General features: G+C 49.3%; 8 non-coding genes across 8 annotated transcripts; all 8 read left to right on the forward strand.

Annotated features, from left to right (window-relative positions):
- Positions 1-3,109: 3,109 nt before the first annotated feature.
- On the forward strand, positions 3,110-3,300 carry LOC142710175 (U2 spliceosomal RNA). Its single transcript, XR_012869275.1, has one exon. It is a non-coding gene; the product is annotated as a U2 spliceosomal RNA (small nuclear RNA).
- Positions 3,301-4,592: 1,292 nt separating this feature from the next.
- On the forward strand, positions 4,593-4,783 carry LOC142710176 (U2 spliceosomal RNA). Its single transcript, XR_012869276.1, has one exon. It is a non-coding gene; the product is annotated as a U2 spliceosomal RNA (small nuclear RNA).
- A 1,300-nt stretch (positions 4,784-6,083) lies between these two features.
- On the forward strand, positions 6,084-6,274 carry LOC142710177 (U2 spliceosomal RNA). Its single transcript, XR_012869277.1, has one exon. It is a non-coding gene; the product is annotated as a U2 spliceosomal RNA (small nuclear RNA).
- Positions 6,275-7,574: 1,300 nt separating this feature from the next.
- Positions 7,575-7,765, forward strand: LOC142710179 (U2 spliceosomal RNA). Its single transcript, XR_012869279.1, has one exon. It is a non-coding gene; the product is annotated as a U2 spliceosomal RNA (small nuclear RNA).
- A 1,280-nt stretch (positions 7,766-9,045) lies between these two features.
- LOC142710180 (U2 spliceosomal RNA) lies at positions 9,046-9,236 on the forward strand. Its single transcript, XR_012869280.1, has one exon. It is a non-coding gene; the product is annotated as a U2 spliceosomal RNA (small nuclear RNA).
- Positions 9,237-10,520: 1,284 nt separating this feature from the next.
- Positions 10,521-10,711, forward strand: LOC142710181 (U2 spliceosomal RNA). Its single transcript, XR_012869281.1, has one exon. It is a non-coding gene; the product is annotated as a U2 spliceosomal RNA (small nuclear RNA).
- A 1,288-nt stretch (positions 10,712-11,999) lies between these two features.
- LOC142710183 (U2 spliceosomal RNA) lies at positions 12,000-12,190 on the forward strand. The gene has a single exon (XR_012869282.1). It is a non-coding gene; the product is annotated as a U2 spliceosomal RNA (small nuclear RNA).
- A 1,276-nt stretch (positions 12,191-13,466) lies between these two features.
- LOC142710184 (U2 spliceosomal RNA) lies at positions 13,467-13,657 on the forward strand. The gene has a single exon (XR_012869283.1). It is a non-coding gene; the product is annotated as a U2 spliceosomal RNA (small nuclear RNA).
- Positions 13,658-14,780: the final 1,123 nt, after the last annotated feature.

The following is a 14,780-nucleotide window of genomic DNA, read 5'->3' on the forward strand; positions in this document are numbered from 1 at the left end:
TCCCACCGAATCGCCGGCCGAACCGCCTTCCGCTGACGGAATTGCTCATCATATCGCAGCCACGCCTGACCCCCATACGCCCTATGAGCCTCCCCAATAGCATCAAAATAACAAAATAACGCCGAACAATTTTCCGGCGCCTTTTCCCCTATCACACTAGCCAATATGGCGAACGCCTGCGACCAATTAACGAACGTCTGCGGGATAAGCCTATACCGCCGCCGTTCCTCCTCGTCCTTTTTACTCTCATCCCGCTTGCTCTTATCCAAATTGAATTTAGCCAGCGGCAAGAGAGAAAAAATTTCAACATATTCATCTTTCCAGATCCGATCACGCACCTCCTGCTTTAAATGCGCCCCCAACGGACCCTCAAAACAAACATACACCTCCCCCCGAGCACGATCGTCCATGCGCACTCGATCGCCGTCCTTCTGTGCCTCAGTCTGCACCGACACCGCGACCGCCTCTCTAACCGCCACCACAGGACGCGCCTGCAACGATCCCACTTCCCTGGAGCCTTCCCAAACTACCGCAGGGGACACTTCCGTTACTACCGGCGCCGCGGCCCTATCCAGGCGCCCCACCAGCTCCCGTAAGCAACCCACTAAATCTGCCAAACCCGCTCCGTCGCGTCCGCCCGCGCCACTACCGGCCCCCGATGCTATGCTAGCAGCCCCCCCGCCGACACCCGACATAAAAATCGCTGGATAAGACAATAAAGGAGTTATACACTCACCGGGCTGCACAGGCGCTGTGTTCCCGTCAGCCGGACCATCCTGACCTCGACGATAGACGTCCAGTTCACCTTCCTCCAGTTCTTCTCTCGCCGACGACTGTCCCTCCCAACGACCTCTTCGGAAAGGGGATGAGGACGCGCTGACCGATGGGCCGGCAACCTGCCGCCCGACCGCCGGGACCCAGACTTCCGACCGGACCTGTTGCCTCGACGTCGCTGCAGATCTAGTCGTCCGTCTAGACGATCCTGACGAAGCCTGCCCCCTGGCCGGAACATCACCATGCGGGGCGGCCGTACCTTGCTCTTGACATCTTCCATCTGATGGGGGAGGGGTGACAGGGAGCCCGGCCTGCGACTCCCTGCTTACCGCCGGACCCCGTCGCGGCCTGGGATTCCTGCCAGGACGCAGGGCCTGGGAAGGGGCGGTCCTCCCAGCTGCCTGGCCTGCAGCGTCCGGGATCGGGCTCCCTCTGCGACGCCGTGTCCGCGGGACTACCTCCGGACTCAGGCGCTCTGGAGGTCGGGACCGCCGAGAGGGACGGGTCGACACAGCCTGCATCGCCGTCACCCCTGCTACCGCTCTCTGCCTGCCCAGCGCAGGAGCGGTTGTTGCCGACTCCCCCCCCGCCGCCATAGCCATGCTCGTAGGGGGGCCGGGGGAGGGGAGCCTGTCCCTTACAACAGACCCCGAACGCCGTGCCCGACGTGGCGAAACGGCGTCCGGGATCCGCGTTAATGCAGCCACGGTCTCCTCCAGCCATCCGGGACCGTGGTGCACAGCAGCGGCACGCAGCCGCTCTAAAATCAGGGCCTCTGCCATACTAAAAAGCCGGGCAACGGGGAGCTTTGCTTCTTGTGTACTACTCCTCCCGCTGCTTCCGGCTCAATGCCGAGAAACAGCGGGAAGCGCAGTAACGGCCCCCCCGTCCCCCCTAGCTCCTCCCCGTCCCTCCTTCAGCTTCTTCACCTTTCCCTCACCTCTTAACATTAACCCTTTCCCTACCAGGACGGTCATGTCGGCTTCCCTCAAGCCTGCAGCTGCGTCCAGCCTCTTCTGGACCGGTGCACCCTTTCCTTATGTGTTGACTAAAAGCAGATTCCAAAAGTGTTTTTTGTCTTTGCTATTGTTTCTGTCTTTCTGAAGGGATCTCCCCTTTTAATCCCATTATTTCAACACCTGTTGGACAATGCATGAGTGATAATGAGCACATTGATTAAATGCAATTAATGAATAGATTGCCACCTCTTGTTGTGTGTCGTCTGTGTTTCTGTGTTTCCGGCATTTCACATTGGAACACCTCATTCACCTTCCTTGTCTTCTCTCCGCCCTCCCTTTTAGGTAAGTTAAAGAGCTGCACCTGAGCCAGCCACTGATTGATTGATTGATTGATTGATTGATTGATTGATTGATTGATTGATTGATTGATTGATTGATGCAGCACAACAGTCAAATAGTGGAGTGGAGTAGGGGAACAGCAAACAGCCAATAAAGCAGCCCGCCCGCTCGCCTGCCCGCCACAATGGACCTACCTGTGTACACTAGATGGATGTGATGGAATGTACTGTCGTCCCTACATTTCAAGAAGAAGTAAGAATTGCAGTTGCAACAAAGCCTTGCTTGCCTACAAAGAGAGCAGCAATTTGGATTTGTTACTATGTTACCTAGAAGAATAACAAACTGTGCAAGGATGGAGGTTGTAGGAGCAAGGAGAAGTTGTCTGTAAAGTTGGTGGATGCCTATTTTCCATTTTGCAGTCCCTTGTCTCCCTCTTGTGGCCTCCTGGAGGCAACTAGCTGTGCAAAAAAAAGACAGCCTGGCGGCCGGCTGTTGCAGTGTTGCCCTCTCAGGCAACACTGAGTGACTGACTGAGCCTCACCGTCTTATATAAAGTTCAGACGGAACTTTGCACGTGTCATAGTGGAGCCCTCAGGATTCCAGAGCCAGCTTTCTGACATCATAATGGGGCCTCAGAGATAAAAGCCTGGGCCCAGGCAGTGTTGGTCAGTGCTGCTCAGCAGGCAGCACTGGACTGGACTGGATTACAGCTGATACAAGGTGTGAAGGAACAAGGGGTGGCTGTGGGCATGCACTTGCTGCCGCTGCCAGTGTTTATCTGCATGGCAGCAGGGCATTTGGGCGTTGCCAGGAAGGCGTTTTTATGTAGATTCCTCCTCTTTCAGCACTGCATTGTGGTGCAAGCAAAAGAAGCAAATCCTGTCTGGCTTCCTCTCCGGCCTTTATTCACCTCCCGTGTAGCTGTGAGTGTGTGAGCCTGCAGGGCCCCATGGAATTGCCTAGAAGTAGGCTGAATCGCTGCAAGGGCTGAACAGCAGTATCGGGCAGGCTCGGGCAACGCGCGGCCCGTTCGGGTTATCGCTTCTCGGCCTTTTGGCTAAGATCAAGTGTAGTATCTGTTCTTATCAGTTTAATATCTGATACGTCCCCTATCTGGGGACCATATATTAAATGGATTTTTAGAACAGGGAGATGGAAATAGAGCTTGCTCTGTCCACTCCACGCATTGACCTGGTATTGCAGTATTTCCAGGACCGGTGCACCCTTTCCTTATGTGTTGACTAAAAGCAGATTCCAAAAGTGTTTTTTGTCTTTGCTATTGTTTCTGTCTTTCTGAAGGGATCTCCCCTTTTAATCCCATTATTTCAACACCTGTTGGACAATGCATGAGTGATAATGAGCTCATTGATTAAATGCAATTAATGAATAGATTGCCACCTCTTGTTGTGTGTCGTCTGTGTTTCTGTGTTTCCGGCATTTCACATTGGAACACCTCATTCACCTTCCTTGTCTTCTCTCCGCCCTCCCTTTTAGGTAAGTTAAAGAGCTGCACCTGAGCCAGCCACTGATTGATTGATTGATTGATTGATTGATTGATTGATTGATTGATTGATTGATTGATGCAGCACAACAGTCAAATAGTGGAGTGGAGTAGGGGAACAGCAAACAGCCAATAAAGCAGCCCGCCCGCTCGCCTGCCCGCCACAATGGACCTACCTGTGTACACTAGATGGATGTGATGGAATGTACTGTCGTCCCTACATTTCAAGAAGAAGTAAGAATTGCAGTTGCAACAAAGCCTTGCTTGCCTACAAAGAGAGCAGCAATTTGGATTTGTTACTATGTTACCTAGAAGAATAACAAACTGTGCAAGGATGGAGGTTGTAGGAGCAAGGAGAAGTTGTCTGTAAAGTTGGTGGATGCCTATTTTCCATTTTGCAGTCCCTTGTCTCCCTCTTGTGGCCTCCTGGAGGCAACTAGCTGTGCAAAAAAAAGACAGCCTGGCGGCCGGCTGTTGCAGTGTTGCCCTCTCAGGCAACACTGAGTGACTGACTGAGCCTCACCGTCTTATATAAAGTTCAGACGGAACTTTGCACGTGTCATAGTGGAGCCCTCAGGATTCCAGAGCCAGCTTTCTGACATCATAATGGGGCCTCAGAGATAAAAGCCTGGGCCCAGGCAGTGTTGGTCAGTGCTGCTCAGCAGGCAGCACTGGACTGGACTGGATTACAGCTGATACAAGGTGTGAAGGAACAAGGGGTGGCTGTGGGCATGCACTTGCTGCCGCTGCCAGTGTTTATCTGCATGGCAGCAGGGCATTTGGGCGTTGCCAGGAAGGCGTTTTTATGTAGATTCCTCCTCTTTCAGCACTGCATTGTGGTGCAAGCAAAAGAAGCAAATCCTGTCTGGCTTCCTCTCCGGCCTTTATTCACCTCCCGTGTAGCTGTGAGTGTGTGAGCCTGCAGGGCCCCATGGAATTGCCTAGAAGTAGGCTGAATCGCTGCAAGGGCTGAACAGCAGTATCGGGCAGGCTCGGGCAACGCGCGGCCCGTTCGGGTTATCGCTTCTCGGCCTTTTGGCTAAGATCAAGTGTAGTATCTGTTCTTATCAGTTTAATATCTGATACGTCCCCTATCTGGGGACCATATATTAAATGGATTTTTAGAACAGGGAGATGGAAATAGAGCTTGCTCTGTCCACTCCACGCATTGACCTGGTATTGCAGTATTTCCAGGACCGGTGCACCCTTTCCTTATGTGTTGACTAAAAGCAGATTCCAAAAGTGTTTTTTGTCTTTGCTATTGTTTCTGTCTTTCTGAAGGGATCTCCCCTTTTAATCCCATTATTTCAACACCTGTTGGACAATGCATGAGTGATAATGAGCTCATTGATTAAATGCAATTAATGAATAGATTGCCACCTCTTGTTGTGTGTCGTCTGTGTTTCTGTGTTTCCGGCATTTCACATTGGAACACCTCATTCACCTTCCTTGTCTTCTCTCCGCCCTCCCTTTTAGGTAAGTTAAAGAGCTGCACCTGAGCCAGCCACTGATTGATTGATTGATTAATTGATTGATTGATTGATTGATTGATTGATTGATTGATTAATTGATGCAGCACAACAGTCAAATAGTGGAGTGGAGTAGGGGAACAGCAAACAGCCAATAAAGCAGCCCGCCCGCTCGCCTGCCCGCCACAATGGACCTACCTGTGTACACTAGATGGATGTGATGGAATGTACTGTCGTCCCTACATTTCAAGAAGAAGTAAGAATTGCAGTTGCAACAAAGCCTTGCTTGCCTACAAAGAGAGCAGCAATTTGGATTTGTTACTATGTTACCTAGAAGAATAACAAACTGTGCAAGGATGGAGGTTGTAGGAGCAAGGAGAAGTTGTCTGTAAAGTTGGTGGATGCCTATTTTCCATTTTGCAGTCCCTTGTCTCCCTCTTGTGGCCTCCTGGAGGCAACTAGCTGTGCAAAAAAAAGACAGCCTGGCGGCCGGTTGTTGCAGTTTTGCCCTCTCAGGCAACACTGAGTGACTGACTGAGCCTCACCGTCTTATATAAAGTTCAGACGGAACTTTGCACGTGTCATAGTGGAGCCCTCAGGATTCCAGAGCCAGCTTTCTGACATCATAATGGGGCCTCAGAGATAAAAGCCTGGGCCCAGGCAGTGTTGGTCAGTGCTGCTCAGCAGGCAGCACTGGACTGGACTGGATTACAGCTGATACAAGGTGTGAAGGAACAAGGGGTGGCTGTGGGCATGCACTTGCTGCCGCTGCCAGTGTTTATCTGCATGGCAGCAGGGCATTTGGGCGTTGCCAGGAAGGCGTTTTTATGTAGATTCCTCCTCTTTCAGCACTGCATTGTGGTGCAAGCAAAAGAAGCAAATCCTGTCTGGCTTCCTCTCCGGCCTTTATTCACCTCCCGTGTAGCTGTGAGTGTGTGAGCCTGCAGGGCCCCATGGAATTGCCTAGAAGTAGGCTGAATCGCTGCAAGGGCTGAACAGCAGTATCGGGCAGGCTCGGGCAACGCGCGGCCCGTTCGGGTTATCGCTTCTCGGCCTTTTGGCTAAGATCAAGTGTAGTATCTGTTCTTATCAGTTTAATATCTGATACGTCCCCTATCTGGGGACCATATATTAAATGGATTTTTAGAACAGGGAGATGGAAATAGAGCTTGCTCTGTCCACTCCACGCATTGACCTGGTATTGCAGTATTTCCAGGACCGGTGCACCCTTTCCTTATGTGTTGACTAAAAGCAGATTCCAAAAGTGTTTTTTGTCTTTGCTATTGTTTCTGTCTTTCTGAAGGGATCTCCCCTTTTAATCCCATTATTTCAACACCTGTTGGACAATGCATGAGTGATAATGAGCTCATTGATTAAATGCAATTAATGAATAGATTGCCACCTCTTGTTGTGTGTCGTCTGTGTTTCTGTGTTTCCGGCATTTCACATTGGAACACCTCATTCACCTTCCTTGTCTTCTCTCCGCCCTCCCTTTTAGGTAAGTTAAAGAGCTGCACCTGAGCCAGCCACTGATTGATTGATTGATTGATTGATTGATTGATTGATTGATTGATTGATTGATTGATTGATTGATGCAGCACAACAGTCAAATAGTGGAGTGGAGTAGGGGAACAGCAAACAGCCAATAAAGCAGCCCGCCCGCTCGCCTGCCCGCCACAATGGACCTACCTGTGTACACTAGATGGATGTGATGGAATGTACTGTCGTCCCTACATTTCAAGAAGAAGTAAGAATTGCAGTTGCAACAAAGCCTTGCTTGCCTACAAAGAGAGCAGCAATTTGGATTTGTTACTATGTTACCTAGAAGAATAACAAACTGTGCAAGGATGGAGGTTGTAGGAGCAAGGAGAAGTTGTCTGTAAAGTTGGTGGATGCCTATTTTCCATTTTGCAGTCCCTTGTCTCCCTCTTGTGGCCTCCTGGAGGCAACTAGCTGTGCAAAAAAAAGACAGCCTGGCGGCCGGCTGTTGCAGTGTTGCCCTCTCAGGCAACACTGAGTGACTGACTGAGCCTCACCGTCTTATATAAAGTTCAGACGGAACTTTGCACGTGTCATAGTGGAGCCCTCAGGATTCCAGAGCCAGCTTTCTGACATCATAATGGGGCCTCAGAGATAAAAGCCTGGGCCCAGGCAGTGTTGGTCAGTGCTGCTCAGCAGGCAGCACTGGACTGGACTGGATTACAGCTGATACAAGGTGTGAAGGAACAAGGGGTGGCTGTGGGCATGCACTTGCTGCCGCTGCCAGTGTTTATCTGCATGGCAGCAGGGCATTTGGGCGTTGCCAGGAAGGCGTTTTTATGTAGATTCCTCCTCTTTCAGCACTGCATTGTGGTGCAAGCAAAAGAAGCAAATCCTGTCTGGCTTCCTCTCCGGCCTTTATTCACCTCCCGTGTAGCTGTGAGTGTGTGAGCCTGCAGGGCCCCATGGAATTGCCTAGAAGTAGGCTGAATCGCTGCAAGGGCTGAACAGCAGTATCGGGCAGGCTCGGGCAACGCGCGGCCCGTTCGGGTTATCGCTTCTCGGCCTTTTGGCTAAGATCAAGTGTAGTATCTGTTCTTATCAGTTTAATATCTGATACGTCCCCTATCTGGGGACCATATATTAAATGGATTTTTAGAACAGGGAGATGGAAATAGAGCTTGCTCTGTCCACTCCACGCATTGACCTGGTATTGCAGTATTTCCAGGACCGGTGCACCCTTTCCTTATGTGTTGACTAAAAGCAGATTCCAAAAGTGTTTTTTGTCTTTGCTATTGTTTCTGTCTTTCTGAAGGGATCTCCCCTTTTAATCCCATTATTTCAACACCTGTTGGACAATGCATGAGTGATAATGAGCTCATTGATTAAATGCAATTAATGAATAGATTGCCACCTCTTGTTGTGTGTCGTCTGTGTTTCTGTGTTTCCGGCATTTCACATTGGAACACCTCATTCACCTTCCTTGTCTTCTCTCCGCCCTCCCTTTTAGGTAAGTTAAAGAGCTGCACCTGAGCCAGCCACTGATTGATTGATTGATTGATTGATTGATTGATTGATTGATTGATGCAGCACAACAGTCAAATAGTGGAGTGGAGTAGGGGAACAGCAAACAGCCAATAAAGCAGCCCGCCCGCTCGCCTGCTCGCCACAATGGACCTACCTGTGTACACTAGATGGATGTGATGGAATGTACTGTCGTCCCTACATTTCAAGAAGAAGTAAGAATTGCAGTTGCAACAAAGCCTTGCTTGCCTACAAAGAGAGCAGCAATTTGGATTTGTTACTATGTTACCTAGAAGAATAACAAACTGTGCAAGGATGGAGGTTGTAGGAGCAAGGAGAAGTTGTCTGTAAAGTTGGTGGATGCCTATTTTCCATTTTGCAGTCCCTTGTCTCCCTCTTGTGGCCTCCTGGAGGCAACTAGCTGTGCAAAAAAAAGACAGCCTGGCGGCCGGCTGTTGCAGTGTTGCCCTCTCAGGCAACACTGAGTGACTGACTGAGCCTCACCGTCTTATATAAAGTTCAGACGGAACTTTGCACGTGTCATAGTGGAGCCCTCAGGATTCCAGAGCCAGCTTTCTGACATCATAATGGGGCCTCAGAGATAAAAGCCTGGGCCCAGGCAGTGTTGGTCAGTGCTGCTCAGCAGGCAGCACTGGACTGGACTGGATTACAGCTGATACAAGGTGTGAAGGAACAAGGGGTGGCTGTGGGCATGCACTTGCTGCCGCTGCCAGTGTTTATCTGCATGGCAGCAGGGCATTTGGGCGTTGCCAGGAAGGCGTTTTTATGTAGATTCCTCCTCTTTCAGCACTGCATTGTGGTGCAAGCAAAAGAAGCAAATCCTGTCTGGCTTCCTCTCCGGCCTTTATTCACCTCCCGTGTAGCTGTGAGTGTGTGAGCCTGCAGGGCCCCATGGAATTGCCTAGAAGTAGGCTGAATCGCTGCAAGGGCTGAACAGCAGTATCGGGCAGGCTCGGGCAACGCGCGGCCCGTTCGGGTTATCGCTTCTCGGCCTTTTGGCTAAGATCAAGTGTAGTATCTGTTCTTATCAGTTTAATATCTGATACGTCCCCTATCTGGGGACCATATATTAAATGGATTTTTAGAACAGGGAGATGGAAATAGAGCTTGCTCTGTCCACTCCACGCATTGACCTGGTATTGCAGTATTTCCAGGACCGGTGCACCCTTTCCTTATGTGTTGACTAAAAGCAGATTCCAAAAGTGTTTTTTGTCTTTGCTATTGTTTCTGTCTTTCTGAAGGGATCTCCCCTTTTAATCCCATTATTTCAACACCTGTTGGACAATGCATGAGTGATAATGAGCTCATTGATTAAATGCAATTAATGAATAGATTGCCACCTCTTGTTGTGTGTCGTCTGTGTTTCTGTGTTTCCGGCATTTCACATTGGAACACCTCATTCACCTTCCTTGTCTTCTCTCCGCCCTCCCTTTTAGGTAAGTTAAAGAGCTGCACCTGAGCCAGCCACTGATTGATTGATTGATTGATTGATTGATTGATTGATTGATTGATTGATGCAGCACAACAGTCAAATAGTGGAGTGGAGTAGGGGAACAGCAAACAGCCAATAAAGCAGCCCGCCCGCTCGCCTGCCCGCCACAATGGACCTACCTGTGTACACTAGATGGATGTGATGGAATGTACTGTCGTCCCTACATTTCAAGAAGAAGTAAGAATTGCAGTTGCAACAAAGCCTTGCTTGCCTACAAAGAGAGCAGCAATTTGGATTTGTTACTATGTTACCTAGAAGAATAACAAACTGTGCAAGGATGGAGGTTGTAGGAGCAAGGAGAAGTTGTCTGTAAAGTTGGTGGATGCCTATTTTCCATTTTGCAGTCCCTTGTCTCCCTCTTGTGGCCTCCTGGAGGCAACTAGCTGTGCAAAAAAAAGACAGCCTGACGGCCGGCTGTTGCAGTGTTGCCCTCTCAGGCAACACTGAGTGACTGACTGAGCCTCACCGTCTTATATAAAGTTCAGACGGAACTTTGCACGTGTCATAGTGGAGCCCTCAGGATTCCAGAGCCAGCTTTCTGACATCATAATGGGGCCTCAGAGATAAAAGCCTGGGCCCAGGCAGTGTTGGTCAGTGCTGCTCAGCAGGCAGCACTGGACTGGACTGGATTACAGCTGATACAAGGTGTGAAGGAACAAGGGGTGGCTGTGGGCATGCACTTGCTGCCGCTGCCAGTGTTTATCTGCATGGCAGCAGGGCATTTGGGCGTTGCCAGGAAGGCGTTTTTATGTAGATTCCTCCTCTTTCAGCACTGCATTGTGGTGCAAGCAAAAGAAGCAAATCCTGTCTGGCTTCCTCTCCGGCCTTTATTCACCTCCCGTGTAGCTGTGAGTGTGTGAGCCTGCAGGGCCCCATGGAATTGCCTAGAAGTAGGCTGAATCGCTGCAAGGGCTGAACAGCAGTATCGGGCAGGCTCGGGCAACGCGCGGCCCGTTCGGGTTATCGCTTCTCGGCCTTTTGGCTAAGATCAAGTGTAGTATCTGTTCTTATCAGTTTAATATCTGATACGTCCCCTATCTGGGGACCATATATTAAATGGATTTTTAGAACAGGGAGATGGAAATAGAGCTTGCTCTGTCCACTCCACGCATTGACCTGGTATTGCAGTATTTCCAGGACCGGTGCACCCTTTCCTTATGTGTTGACTAAAAGCAGATTCCAGAAGTGTTTTTTGTCTTTGCTATTGTTTCTGTCTTTCTGAAGGGATCTCCCCTTTTAATCCCATTATTTCAACACCTGTTGGACAATGCATGAGTGATAATGAGCTCATTGATTAAATGCAATTAATGAATAGATTGCCACCTCTTGTTGTGTGTCGTCTGTGTTTCTGTGTTTCCGGCATTTCACATTGGAACACCTCATTCACCTTCCTTGTCTTCTCTCCGCCCTCCCTTTTAGGTAAGTTAAAGAGCTGCACCTGAGCCAGCCACTGATTGATTGATTGATTGATTGATTGATTGATTGATTGATTGATTGATTGATGCAGCACAACAGTCAAATAGTGGAGTGGAGTAGGGGAACAGCAAACAGCCAATAAAGCAGCCTGCCCGCTCGCCTGCCCGCCACAATGGACCTACCTGTGTACACTAGATGGATGTGATGGAATGTACTGTCGTCCCTACATTTCAAGAAGAAGTAAGAATTGCAGTTGCAACAAAGCCTTGCTTGCCTACAAAGAGAGCAGCAATTTGGATTTGTTACTATGTTACCTAGAAGAATAACAAACTGTGCAAGGATGGAGGTTGTAGGAGCAAGGAGAAGTTGTCTGTAAAGTTGGTGGATGCCTATTTTCCATTTTGCAGTCCCTTGTCTCCCTCTTGTGGCCTCCTGGAGGCAACTAGCTGTGCAAAAAAAAGACAGCCTGGCGGCCGGCTGTTGCAGTGTTGCCCTCTCAGGCAACACTGAGTGACTGACTGAGCCTCACCGTCTTATATAAAGTTCAGACGGAACTTTGCACGTGTCATAGTGGAGCCCTCAGGATTCCAGAGCCAGCTTTCTGACATCATAATGGGGCCTCAGAGATAAAAGCCTGGGCCCAGGCAGTGTTGGTCAGTGCTGCTCAGCAGGCAGCACTGGACTGGACTGGATTACAGCTGATACAAGGTGTGAAGGAACAAGGGGTGGCTGTGGGCATGCACTTGCTGCCGCTGCCAGTGTTTATCTGCATGGCAGCAGGGCATTTGGGCGTTGCCAGGAAGGCGTTTTTATGTAGATTCCTCCTCTTTCAGCACTGCATTGTGGTGCAAGCAAAAGAAGCAAATCCTGTCTGGCTTCCTCTCCGGCCTTTATTCACCTCCCGTGTAGCTGTGAGTGTGTGAGCCTGCAGGGCCCCATGGAATTGCCTAGAAGTAGGCTGAATCGCTGCAAGGGCTGAACAGCAGTATCGGGCAGGCTCGGGCAACGCGCGGCCCGTTCGGGTTATCGCTTCTCGGCCTTTTGGCTAAGATCAAGTGTAGTATCTGTTCTTATCAGTTTAATATCTGATACGTCCCCTATCTGGGGACCATATATTAAATGGATTTTTAGAACAGGGAGATGGAAATAGAGCTTGCTCTGTCCACTCCACGCATTGACCTGGTATTGCAGTATTTCCAGGACCGGTGCACCCTTTCCTTATGTGTTGACTAAAAGCAGATTCCAAAAGTGTTTTTTGTCTTTGCTATTGTTTCTGTCTTTCTGAAGGGATCTCCCCTTTTAATCCCATTATTTCAACACCTGTTGGACAATGCATGAGTGATAATGAGCTCATTGATTAAATGCAATTAATGAATAGATTGCCACCTCTTGTTGTGTGTCGTCTGTGTTTCTGTGTTTCCGGCATTTCACATTGGAACACCTCATTCACCTTCCTTGTCTTCTCTCCGCCCTCCCTTTTAGGTAAGTTAAAGAGCTGCACCTGAGCCAGCCACTGATTGATTGATTGATTGATTGATTGATTGATTGATTGATGCAGCACAACAGTCAAATAGTGGAGTGGAGTAGGGGAACAGCAAACAGCCAATAAAGCAGCCCGCCCGCTCGCCTGCCCGCCACAATGGACCTACCTGTGTACACTAGATGGATGTGATGGAATGTACTGTCGTCCCTACATTTCAAGAAGAAGTAAGAATTGCAGTTGCAACAAAGCCTTGCTTGCCTACAAAGAGAGCAGCAATTTGGATTTGTTACTATGTTACCTAGAAGAATAACAAACTGTGCAAGGATGGAGGTTGTAGGAGCAAGGAGAAGTTGTCTGTAAAGTTGGTGGATGCCTATTTTCCATTTTGCAGTCCCTTGTCTCCCTCTTGTGGCCTCCTGGAGGCAACTAGCTGTGCAAAAAAAAGACAGCCTGGCGGCCGGCTGTTGCAGTGTTGCCCTCTCAGGCAACACTGAGTGACTGACTGAGCCTCACCGTCTTATATAAAGTTCAGACGGAACTTTGCACGTGTCATAGTGGAGCCCTCAGGATTCCAGAGCCAGCTTTCTGACATCATAATGGGGCCTCAGAGATAAAAGCCTGGGCCCAGGCAGTGTTGGTCAGTGCTGCTCAGCAGGCAGCACTGGACTGGACTGGATTACAGCTGATACAAGGTGTGAAGGAACAAGGGGTGGCTGTGGGCATGCACTTGCTGCCGCTGCCAGTGTTTATCTGCATGGCAGCAGGGCATTTGGGCGTTGCCAGGAAGGCGTTTTTATGTAGATTCCTCCTCTTTCAGCACTGCATTGTGGTGCAAGCAAAAGAAGCAAATCCTGTCTGGCTTCCTCTCCGGCCTTTATTCACCTCCCGTGTAGCTGTGAGTGTGTGAGCCTGCAGGGCCCCATGGAATTGCCTAGAAGTAGGCTGAATCGCTGCAAGGGCTGAACAGCAGTATCGGGCAGGCTCGGGCAACGCGCGGCCCGTTCGGGTTATCGCTTCTCGGCCTTTTGGCTAAGATCAAGTGTAGTATCTGTTCTTATCAGTTTAATATCTGATACGTCCCCTATCTGGGGACCATATATTAAATGGATTTTTAGAACAGGGAGATGGAAATAGAGCTTGCTCTGTCCACTCCACGCATTGACCTGGTATTGCAGTATTTCCAGGACCGGTGCACCCTTTCCTTATGTGTTGACTAAAAGCAGATTCCAAAAGTGTTTTTTGTCTTTGCTATTGTTTCTGTCTTTCTGAAGGGATCTCCCCTTTTAATCCCATTATTTCAACACCTGTTGGACAATGCATGAGTGATAATGAGCTCATTGATTAAATGCAATTAATGAATAGATTGCCACCTCTTGTTGTGTGTCGTCTGTGTTTCTGTGTTTCCGGCATTTCACATTGGAACACCTCATGACCTGCCTAGGTAGAGTCGTGTGTTAACCTTAAACCATACTATCCCCCACCCCCATTTAGTAACGACACATGACACCGAGGTTGGATGTGAAATGGCCACAGCAGCCGTTTATTAATTTCACAGTTTTATAAAACAATTTAAAATCCGAAACATTCGGATAACTAGTTAGGAATCCACCAGAGAATTCCTCCTAATAATTCACATGACCCAACATGGGTCAGAATCATAAATAACAATTAAACGTTAACATTAACCCGAGCAGAGGAAGTCCTTGAAGCCCCTTCAGATGTTCCTTTCAAGAACACACCGAATTAGCCATCTGCAAACCACTAATTACCTCCAGCCGTAAACCAGCTCGGAAGCACCGTTCACCTCTGCAGATGGCTCCAACCACTAGAAGTCCACTTCAAGGGGATAACACCCGTTGAAGCCCTCAAGTGATATACCGACCACTAGAAGTCCACTTCAAAGGGATAACACCCGATGAAGCCTTCAAGTGACATACCTTCTACCAGAAGACCACTTCAAAGGGATAACACCCGATGAAGTCTTCAACCATGTACCTTTTTTGGGGGACGCATACCCCCGATGCGACCCCCCCACCATTTTGTACTGACTGGCCTCAAGGACTCCCCCCGCCAGCTGCCATGACAACAGAACCTACTCCGGAAAAAAGAAAAACATGTTAAATAAACACACAAAATAAAACACAACGCTCATATACGGACGTACAGAAGACCTAAGGAGTAACAAAACAAGGGTGGGAGGGTGGGAGCTTTGCTTCTTGTGTATTACTCCTCCCGCTGCTTCCGGCTCAATGCCGAGAAACAGCGGGAAGCGCAGTAACGGCCCCCCCGTCCCCCCTAGCTCCTCCCCGTCCCTCCTTCAGCT

This window comes from Rhinoderma darwinii, unplaced genomic scaffold (assembly GCF_050947455.1).
Source record: "Rhinoderma darwinii isolate aRhiDar2 unplaced genomic scaffold, aRhiDar2.hap1 Scaffold_422, whole genome shotgun sequence".
NCBI lineage: Eukaryota > Metazoa > Chordata > Amphibia > Anura > Rhinodermatidae > Rhinoderma > Rhinoderma darwinii.